General features: G+C 35.3%; 1 protein-coding gene across 1 annotated transcript in view; it reads right to left on the bottom strand.

Moving 5' to 3' along the window:
- Positions 1-11,992, bottom strand: part of LOC140141227 (telomerase protein component 1-like) — a 48,432-nt gene that overhangs the window by 34,757 nt on the left and 1,683 nt on the right. Inside the window, exon 2 of the mRNA XM_072163024.1 lies at positions 8,312-8,418. The gene's annotated coding sequence lies outside the window, so the exon portion shown is untranslated. The remainder of the gene's footprint in view (positions 1-8,311; positions 8,419-11,992) is intronic.

Here is an 11,992-nt window from a genome sequence, read left to right on the forward strand (position 1 = left end):
GCCCCTTCACGGCCTTTTCAAAATATAATACCTGTTTGCTTGACTGCATTGACAATACCCGGGAACAATACACACAGTATATGCATTGGACAAACTTTTTACAATAAGCATGATAAGTGATAATGTGACCTCCAGATTTATACATCGTTCGTCTCGCACACTGACAACATTTGATTGAATGGACTGTATGCTACTGCGCCGTGATTACGGTGAAGGACACAGGTTCAAATCCTTTGTTTGGAGCCAATCGATAAAAGCATGCAGGGCCTCTATACCCATGTACAGTTTATCCCTACATAACCTATGTCTTGAATACGCTGGCAAAGTTATGTAATAATCGGATTAATGCTATATAGCAGTAGGTAAAAACAAGTTTTGAATAATCCGCGCTATAAAGTCCCATTCAGTGATCTCAGCGAAAGTGAAAAAAAAAAATCAAATTGTTACGTTTATAAATTTTTAATGAAAACAAATGGCAAAAAAAACAAAACAGGAAAAGCGACAGTATTGACGAAGTTGAAGCCCCATTCAAATACATGTAGCTAATTTATATACTGTCAGTACCGGTATATAAATTACAGACTCACGTAAATGCATTATTTTTGTCTTAGACACACGGCTTTCGGCTGAACCACTGCACTAGCAAGCTATGTTAGCACATCTATGACAATGACGAAAGGTACAAAATCAGCCATAGGCCTTTAGATAGCAGAAGACACCAAAGTGGTGTTTTATGACCTTTGACATTCTTTTGTGGCGAGTGACATGGTCTTTCAATTCACGCCGAGTGTCCTTGACAGGTTTGACTATGCTTCAGTGGTCATGAAAGAATTCAAAAGATAACCTCTGCCCCAATAATCCCAAGCAATTGTCTGAAACTGCTCCTCGGATCATAAGAACTCAGTCCTCAAATGATAGTCATAATAATGTCCAAAATATAAAAATTACTGACTATCATTGAAGACTGAGTTCCATAATCTAGTATCCAAAATCTGAATTTTGATGATTTTTACGATCGCCGGGATGAAAAAAAAATCAAAAAATCACTGAATGGGCCTTTAGTTCCCTCCTCTCCTTACCCTGGCAATATAAATCAAAGAAAAATAAAGAAAGAAAAAAATAAAACAAGAAAAGAAAAAAAAAGACAAAGAAAATTAACCAAATTAAGGGATCTGGAATGAGCGTTTTGAGCGTTTCGATAGTATTTTTGTGGGACATGAGAGCACATCAGACATATCGAATTGCATTCTGAATACGAAGAATGTCTTTCTGATATCAAATAAATTTCATTGTTTGAAATTCACGATATAATACAAATTTTATGACAAATTATTAAAATTTGATATATTTCACATTTTTGATATATAACAGTCCTCGAAGTAAATATCATAAATCTAATGTTATATTCTTAAACAGTCCTTGGCATACCATACATGTATAGGCCTATGTATAGTAAATTTGTCTGATTTATCTGTTTTGTGCTGTTTAAGCAAATAGTTAAACATAATTTCCATAAAATGTAAGCTTTTACTGTCAGATATGTCCCTTTTAATTTTGAGCAGAACAAGTGAGGTAAAGCAAAGAAAATTGGAATTTACTACTACTAGCGCCAATGAATGTTATCATGATTGTAAAAGCAGCACGATCCTCTGGGGGTGGGTGTGGGGTGTGTGTGTGTGTGTGGGGGGGTGTCCTGCACGCGTATTTTTTCTGCAACTATAACGGGACGCAATACTGATACCGGTATGTTATAAGAATCAAACTTACAAGAAAGATGGCTCTTGTCAAATCCTACAATTCTGTCAGAGAAATATGCATATTTGCATTAAATTTTTAATTAATTTACATAATTGATTAACTAATAAATATTTTATTTAATGATTTACCATAATTCCAAATATGTCAAACAATATGTCAAATTAAAGCTAATGAAATGCTTTATAAATTGGTCAGAGCGCATTTTGCAGAATGCATTTAGTACTTTAGTTACATGATTTTTGCTATACACGCATAGGAGCTGTACTTTTAAAATCCGCGCCTAATCAATAATAATAGTCTTTCACTCCATTGTCAAAGTACTGTGCTCCCTGTAGCATTATGGAGTGACCAGGTCCTAGAGTGTGATGGTTTTGTAGCAGATGACAGTGCTCATTCAAGCCTGTCAAGGTCAGTTAGTAGCCACTTGCTGAATGGATGGCCATTATCAACTATCAAAGAGATGCATTGTGCAGCTGCCAATCACAGTAGAGGTTTGATAACATTTTGTTAAAAACCCAAATGTGATATAAGGACAATGCTGTGCGTGTTGGTACTTAATTGTTTGGATTCTTACGTTGAAATTCCCTTGTATTAGTATTTTTTATGTGTAGTGTATAGTGGTCATAAATTATATAGCTTTTAAATTTTGGGCATTTTTGCTCTGTTGCACTGTACCATTATGGAATTTGAGTAAATCAATTACCGACACAAGCAGGTACAGTCAGCTACCTGCACAACCGATTCTTTTGTTCTGCAAGGCTCACTGAGTCATTTAATGAGGCAATACAAACGATCGAAATTGGTGTTGAAATGAGCAAAATTTTGAGTTACACCTTTTCAGTGTAAAATTTTTTTCTCAGCCAAATGAAAAGCAATAATTTTCATTTTTTCAGTAAATGGCTGGAAAAACTATAATGCTTGATACTGATTTTTTTTTAAAAATCCTGGTGTTAAACTTAGGCCTGAAATTCAGTCATTTAGTGTAAGATATTCGATTTTTATAGGCTTCAGCTCGGCCCATGAGCTTTTTCTTGATCAACCTTTTAGCTTTTCAAAGTAATATAGTTCGCTAATGAAGGATTTTCCCCAACTTTCTAAAGCACATCACCGTGAGCTATATATCATAGTTTTGTCAGAATTTCCGTTTTGATTTCACCATCTTTCACTGTCGGCTGAAAAATTTCTAAATCAACACGTGAAATCTAAAGGCTAGTACTAGCATTTTGGATCGATATCCCTGGGTTTAATAGGAATACCGGCATGGCTATAGTGTTGCCAGAACTTCAATATAGCAAAGAAATTCCCAGACCTATAGCGCTCCTACTGATCATGTTTAACCAGAACACCCAATTGGGGATTTAATCGCTGGTCGGGCAATTTGCTTTCAATGAAAAATTGACCTGGATAACAACAAAGGAAATATCGACTATTTCTGCTGGTTGCTCTCGAGATAAAAGTACTCACCATTGCCTACTTTTACTTAGTTTGACATTTTCGGAGCATACATGGAAAAAGGGTAAAACAAAAGCGGAAATTCTGACAAAACTATAACATATAGACCCACACGATGTGCTTTACAGAGGTGGGAAATATCTTTCTTTAGCAAACTATGTTAGTTTGAGACGCTAAAACATGAATTCGTAAAAAAGCTCAAGAGGCGTAATTCAAGGCCTATAAAAATCAAAAATATCACACTAAAAGACACAATTTGATGCTTAATTTTAAAGGCCCATTCAGTGATTTGCTCATCCGGACGATCGTAAAAATCATCAAAATTCAGATTTTGGTACCTTTGTAATTGGCATAGATGTGCTAACATAGCCTGCTAGTGGTTCGGTCGAAAGCCGTGTATTTTAGACAAAATAAAGCATTTGCATGATTCTGGACTTTTGATACTGACAGTACAAAAGTCCGACTCGAGATCGAAAAGAAGCTCACTCTCCACGTACCAACACGCGTTGCGTATTGTTTCTACTACTTATTACATCAGTAGCTACTATTTTAAACAAAATACACAATTTTAACTGTTTTTCATATTTGAATTGACCGTTAGTTTGCCTCGGTGATCTTTAATTGCTTATTTTGTTTTCTACTACAAAATTGTAGCTTAAAAGCGTCTGTTTTAAATCAATTTAGACTCTACTTCCCCGTGTTAGAAACACTGGACTAGGAAGTTTTTCCAGTCGATTAGTGGCGCACTGTACGAACATCTCGATTTTCTCAGAGTTGAAGTAGAAAACCTTTCTAAAACTTCTGTTTTTTGACTAATTTGTCGATGTATTCAGGGAAAAGTGGTTTAATGAAATTCTGTAGACTTATTCTTTATTTCTAAGCAACTCTGACAAATTTCCATTTTTTAAATGTTCCTGTGAAATCACTGAAAGGGCCTTTAACACCAGGATTTAAAAAAAATGTATATTCAAGCACCAAGTTTTTAACTGACATTACTGAAGAAAAAAAAAATATTGCTTTATATTTGACCGAGAAAATTAATTTCATAGCAAAAAGGTGTATCTCTGAATTGTGCTGATTTTTACATGTATCGATCGACTTTTAGCGCGACTAAGCATTTCTAAAGAATTGGTTGTCCAGGCGGCAGACTGGGTATACAGTGTATTATTTTATTTTAATTTCGTATCTCAGGAGCACAGCTCACTTGGTAAGGCATCAGAATTTGGTACACTAGCGCTTCGAACTTTAAATCGGAAGGTGGTGAGTTCGAGCCTCATCACGGTCACATTAATTTTATTTTCTTGTTTTATTTATTTATTTATTTATTTTTCTTTGATTCATATTGCCAGTGTAAGGAGAGGAGGGAACTAACGGCCCATTCAGTGATTTTTTTTCATCCGGACGATCGTAAAAATCATCAAAATTCAGATTTTGTACAAGACTGCGGAACTCAGTCTTCAATGATATAGTCAGTAATAATCTTTTGGTCATTATATGACTATCATCATTTGACGACTGAGTTCTTATGATACATCATCGAAGAGCAGTTTCAGACAATTGCTTGGGATTGTTGGGGCAGAGGTTATCTTTTGAATTCTTTCATGACCACTGAAGCAGAGTTAAACCTGTCAAGGACACTCGGCGTGAATTGAACTGACCATGTCACTCGCCACAAAAGAATGTCAAAGGTCATAAAACATCAACTTGGTGTCTTCTTACACCACATTTCGCCATAATTCATTCTAGAAACTTTTAATGCTAAATTATTGCACATTCTAGGGAAGCGTGGTTACTGTTTTGAAATAACCGAGTGAGAGGGTTTTCAAGAAAATATTTTTCCTGTCAAAACTGAAGCATCCTCTGTATAAAAGAAAATATGAATATTAACTGCACATCATATAACTATTCGTGATACCCAAATGTGGCACATTTGAGGTCGTTTATGAGGCAGAGAATTTTATTTCAATTTTATATACGACAAAATATTTTTTTAATTGAGCAAGAATAAGGATAGAAAAAACGTTAAAAATTCTATGTATAAATAACATTAGACCCGGCAAAAGATTACTGTTTCGTTTTTATGGTATTCTAATCTTTTATTTCCGAAGAAACATTTGGGGTCTAAAATGGATTTTTTATGTAATTGATAAAAACATTGAACGTGTATACAAGAAAAATGGTAGGTTCCTCTATAGTATTTTACTGACCATGCTAATGTACTGACACCGTGCGAGCACATGTCAAAATCGATATAATGTATTGTCCATATAGACGCGCATTTATCATTTATTATTGTCGGATTAACAACAATTGATCGCTATTAATACACATTAATGTTTTTAGGCAAATAAAATTCCAAAATATGGTACGTTTTCTGCTTTTGCTTGTCACGTGGTAGGCCTATATTAAAGTTGCGATTATATCTTCAAATAAGTTTCAAATGGATTCCATCAAGACAAGTGGACGAGTGGTCTAAGGCGCTAGGCTCATAGAGCATATCCAAAGCGGCGTGGTGGCGCCGTGAGTTCGAACCCCCTCTGCCAAACTTTAATAGAAGTAATATTAAAATTTAACTTTTTTTAAATTTCATATTGGGGAAATGTGACTGGGAGAATTTATGTATGGCGTGGAGTGGTGTGGTGTCTTCTGCTAGTGGTTCAGCCCTAAGCCGTGTAGGCCTATTTAAGACAAAAAATAATGCATTTACATTGAATCTGTAATTTATATACTGACAGTATATAAATTAGCTACATGTATTTGAATGGGGCTTCAACCGTCGATACTGCCGTTTTCTTGGTTTTTTTGCCAATTGTTTTCATTAAATTTTTTTATAAAAGTAACAATTTGATTTTTTTTTTTTTTTTCGCTGGGATCACTGAATGGGGCTTTGCAACGCGATATATTCAAAACTTGTATTCACCTACTGTTATAGCATTAATCCGATTATTACACAACCTCGCCAGCGTATTCAAGACATCCAATGCAAATAATCTCCTAGATTGTGACGTATCATACCGTAAATATGGCGGAGTACTCAAATTCATTCAACAAAAGCATCATTACAAGCTATTGCAATCTACAGCGACAGCTCGTCTCACACACATAACAAATGCACTATACGATCAAATAGGTTGACGAAAACGTTTGATTGAATGCACTGCATTGTGCCATGATTACGCGTGACGGTGAAGGACACCGGTTCAATTCCTTTGTATGGAGCCAATCAATAATTTCACGCACATCCTCTATTATTGCCCAATTATTTCCGGGATGATTGCACACTGTAAAAGAGCTATTGTTATAATGTTTGATGAAATCGTGTTTAACTACCGTATTTGCTTAAGAACGGCACAATACAGATAAAGCAGGCAGATTTACTACATGTGGTACATGTATATACATATAGGGAATGTGAGTCGAGTATTACCTAATTATAATAGGGGCGTATCCAAAAATGAATTCACGCCCCTTTCAAATGTCGAGCCAAAGTGCAGGCCCTATGTTTTGGAGAAAATAAAAAAACAGCTTTTTTGCCCACATTTTTTTGGTCACAGTAAAAAAATTTTGTTTATTAATTTTTAAAAACTAGATAAAAATATCTAGGAAAGGTTTTGTTATTTTTTCAAAACCAGCTTTGAGAAATTTGCACCAAAAATGGTTAGAAAATGCTAAATTTTGCCCAAAAATCAGAAAAAAGCCTGATTTTCACCCAAATTTCAAATATTTTTGGTGCCCGATACAAAAGGTCACATTTAAGATGTACATACCGGTATCATGGATTTGACGTAAATCGTATGTTTGTATAGCAGTCCCAAAACTGATAAATTCTCATCCCAAAGCCTATACGCTGGCGAAGTAATGTAATACATATCAAAACCTTTATCAAAATCCACTGCAGACCTGTGCTATTCAAAACGCAACACAAAACTGGTTTAAAATGGCCCAATTTTCTTTAAATCGCCGTCAATTTCGAACTGGTGAACTCAGAAGTTTATGCCCAAGTCTATATGACCGTGAGACATTCCTTATCCCTAAAATTTGGTTTCTTTCCTGCGTGCAATCAAGTTTTTCTGGGTTTTTGTGTCAAACCTGCCCTGTTCCCACAGTCACTCTACGAAATAGCGCTACGCTATTAAAAATGTCCTCGGGTTCATCGACTGTATAGACATTTTCCCCAATCATCTAAAAATTGTTATATAGACCTGAGTTTGGTCTCGTCGCATACAAAAAAACTATGTGTACCCCCTAATCAGAAGTCAATTCCAGTCCCTTCTATAACTCGCCGGGTCGTGGCTGGGTCCGTGGTCTAAGGCCCTGTATCCATAGTGTTCCCTTGTGGCGTGTGCCCTTGTTCCGTGTTCACTTGTTCCCATGTGACCTGCCACACACTCAGACAACGAACCTTTGTTTTGCTTAGTGGCCGCTACGGTGTAATGCGACCAAGCGTAGACTTTGCATAGACTACGATCTATTTTTAGCATGACTCACACAGAGCTTGCGTTGATCAAGGTCGGTCGCATTCGCTTTTCATTGTGCAGTGAATATTATTTTGGGTAAAAAACATGTTACTTTTCACATAGAAAGGTTTTGATATGAATCGGATTAACTAGCAATAGGTGAAAACAATTTTGAATATATGCTGCACTACACAAGCAGGTTGTAGTTGCACTCATCACCTGTGTATGTCTGCAATCATAGATTGAATACAATACTGGTCTTTTCAAAGATACTAATCTTACAGGTAAAGGGATCAGCATGATATCCAATGCAGGCGTATTGCGTGAAGCATTACCAGTGCAGCCCGGCATGGTATATTCAAAAATTGTTTTCACCTATTGCTATGGTAATCCGATTATTACATCACTTCTATGCAGTGGCGGCGCCAGGATTTTGTTTTCGGGGGAATTGAAGGGGCAAAGGTAATTTCAGGGGGGAAAAATCAACAAATTTTGCACAAAATTGCAGCAAAAAGTGGATGTTTTCGTATTTTTGGGTTTTACTGGGGAAAACAGGGGACAAGAGTTCTGACTTTGCCCCTCATGCCCTTCCCCCCTCCGTGTAGCGCTGCCACTGCTTCTATGGCCTATGATGTACTGCTTACCTTCCTGCCAAGTCAACCAAGTTGTAGTTTTTACCATTTTCTGTCCTCAGTCACTCTTGCCTTTCTGTACCGGTACAAACTTTATGGCGACTATAGTGTGTGCTCAACTGGAAATAAAACCAAACCAGAGACATGCAGTTTGAAAATAACACAATAAGCTCCTTGTTCTCATCTAGGCTTTGTCATACACTCTGATCTGGACTCTTTATTGTTGTAATATGGAGTTTAAAACACCTTAGAATAGACCACAATTTCTCTATTGGGTTAACACCTTTCTTCCTTCATTCTCTAACAATTTCTCTCTCTTTGAACAAGCCGCTGTCATGTTTTATTGGACACCATCTTTATATTATCTGAGGTTTGCGGTTCTTTAAATTCCTCAAAACACATGTCTGTCTACACTACAAGAAATGCAAAATGCCTGTATGCCTTAAGGTAGGAGCATCGGATAATAGACCCATGCAGGAAAATAGCCACTCTTTCAAATCAGAATTATGTATCCATTTCAAATATATAACCAATTGAAGATAAGTCTTTACTTCACAGATTTTTAATGTTTCATGAAAATTTAAACAATTCTTATGTTTTTCTTTATTTTTTGAAAATTCCCGAATTTTTTCTACTAATAATTATTGCTAGCCAAGAGGGAATGTGATATGGTCTCCATAGTTTGTGTGGTGATTAATAAGCCTAATATCTAAATTCTCTCGCCAGATTTTTTGGATAAAGTGTTTATTTTTTGAGAAAAATCATTTTTTCTATTTTTAAATTAGGGAAATCTAGAAACACCCATAACTTAAAATAGAAAAACTTTATTAAAAAAAGCTGGCGAGAAAAGTTTCTAAATTTAATAACCTTTCATATGACACCTTGTTTGTTATAATTGGCCCTATGGTTAGCTCAGACAATAATTATGAAATTGGGTCATTCAGTGTTTCTAGATCAAATCAAGAAAATTTGAGCAAGTACTAACATTACCTTCAAATATCCCCTATATTACTGACCAATATATTGGTCACTAATATTATTTGGTAACATTTTTGTAATAAAAAGATCCAAAAAGCAGTTCTATAAATGGGATAGAAAGGAGAAAAAATTATATTTAAACATAGTATCCATTTTCAAACTTTAACCAATTTTAGTGAACGAGGCTTAGTGTCAAAACCACTTTATGTGCAAAGTCAATGGGGCTTTCTAATGATAAAAATGACATAACTCAAAAAGCGCTTTGTTGGCAAAAATTAAAACTTGGCAGGCAAGTTTTTCTCACCCAACTACACATCCTGTATCATTTTAAACCAAATCTGTGCATGACACCGTAGCCGATGTTTCTACCTTAAAAGGGCATTTCATGATCCACAGCCTCATCCCCCCACCTTTCTCAAAAAAAGTTGAGATTTTTATACCACTGGATCCCGGGCACTGGATACCTCTGGCTACATAATGTTTATGTGCCAAATATGTGACTTGATCAAGGGGAATGAGTCACATGTTGACCCTGGTCGAAAATGAGTTTTACATATTTTTCTATAGAGGACATTTAGAGCTTTCAGAAACTGAAAACCCTATGTTGATACGACTTTTCTTTACAAAGTTACCCTATTTTATCAACCGCAGAAAACAATATAAAACAAAAGAATTTTAACGCTTTCTTTGTCAATATCTCAAAATCAATATTAGCGACATCCGACTCATTTCCCTTGATCGGGTCACATATTTCTTGCAGATTAATTCGTTTAGCAAAAATATCGTCAAATTTGAATTACGTTCTGGTATACCAGGACAAAATTACAACACTGCCTATGGAGCAGTGTAATACACTAAAATCATGCAATTTTTGTGAATATCTACTGAAAAATGTCATAAAAAGAGGGTGCTAGGATCACGAAATACTCCTTTAAGAACATTCATAGCAAGCAATCCTGAGGACAAAAGCTGATGGTTCTGTAACTATAGTGATGATATATATGCTAAGGGAAAACTGGACATATGGGCGGAACAAACTTTTTGCACTTTTTATAATATTGTATTATGATAAAAGAACACTGTTAATAAAATAATAAATTCATTAAAAATATTAGCATGCTTTTCTTCTTGTGTCTATTTTGCCCATCATGGAGATCTCCATGTTTTAAATCCTCCGGGCATGTACCATTACCATTAACTGCATCGTACACAGCTATCTGTGGAATTTGCAGCACTTTGTTTAAGTGCGAAAGTTAAACTTTCACTAGGCTAGGTGCATGATGTACGTTCTAGCGTGTCTTGTACATATATATGCTTTGTGCTTGTGGTTAAATTGGATTGATAAACAAGTGTGATTGACAGTGTGTGTTATGTTAAGGACAAAGTCCCTGATCAAAGTCCTTTTCAAAATGCAAAGTAGGGGAGATTGGGGTTAGTTGAAACATTTTTCACAAAATCGTCTTTTTAACGCAAACAGATTACTTTCAAGAAACACTATAACCATATCAGTATAAACACATACATGCTACAAATACAGCCTTAAACTTTATTGGACCTACTTATGATTATTCATACAATCCAATTTGAAAATTTGAAAAAAAGTGTTTCAACTAACCCCACCCCTGAGGTAAGTTGAAACATAGGGTGGGGTTAGTTGAAACACGGCTTGTAAAAATTTCAAAATAATTATTATTGTGTTGTTAGGGTTATACTTCCCTTGAAGGCACCCTTTAACATACAATCAGTGTGAAAAAATTAATAAATAAATATGTGGGAGTGCAGGTCAATACTTTGGACACAAGGTGTCCTGGTAAAATCAGAATTGTTCAGTATTGAAGTGAGCCATTTGCCATTAAAGCCTTTTTTATATACGATCTTTTTTCTTTTTTTCTTCAAAAATGATTAAATAGTTAATACCGGTATGCAATCATTATGAATGTTCCCAATACATTTGGATGCGAAAAACATTGGAAATTTGCAAAGAAACAACATCATAAACTTCACCTCTATCACTCGCACTTTTTGGATTAGGATGGCGAGTGCGGCCTCAGAGTTAGTCTCCTACGCAGCCAGTTTGTTTGTTACGCGTAACCAAACTGGCTACGATTTATGATCGTTCTGATTCCGATTTAAATCATAATCTGAAAAATTATGATAATTATGTCGGACCAACAGAAAATCATCCTGTTTTACAATAAATAGGGCGAATTTGACAGTTTGCTCTATACATTTTGATGAGACAAGGAATCCCATGGTGATGTCAGATTTGTTCAAAAATCTTGAGTTCTTGAAAAAATCACAAAAATTCACTTTTTACCCCATTTTTTTTTTGTGACAACTTAGAAAAAAATCCGTTCGGAGTAAAAAAAATCAGTTAGCTTTTCATGAAGAAGAGACATGAACTTAGGGAACTGAGCTTTTTTTATTTTTTTGAAGTTCGTCTCATTTTTCGAAATATTGAAAAAAACATGTGAAAAAAGCAATTTTGTCACTCTATTAAGCTAAAAATTGCACAGGATGTTGTATATTTTTGTTTAAAACAAATATTTCGAAAAAATGAGAAAACCTTCCCTAGGCTTTGATGTACCGTACTCTAAACGATAGTGCAAAAAGTTTACCTTTTGCTTGCATATTTTTCGAGTTATCTTGTCACAAAAATTGTGCAATATTGTCAAAAGTGAACTCTGAGAAATCGTTTTAGCGTATGTGAGGAAA

The sequence above is a fragment of the Amphiura filiformis genome, chromosome 19 (genome assembly GCF_039555335.1).
Source record: "Amphiura filiformis chromosome 19, Afil_fr2py, whole genome shotgun sequence".
Classification (NCBI taxonomy): Eukaryota; Metazoa; Echinodermata; class Ophiuroidea; order Amphilepidida; family Amphiuridae; genus Amphiura; species Amphiura filiformis.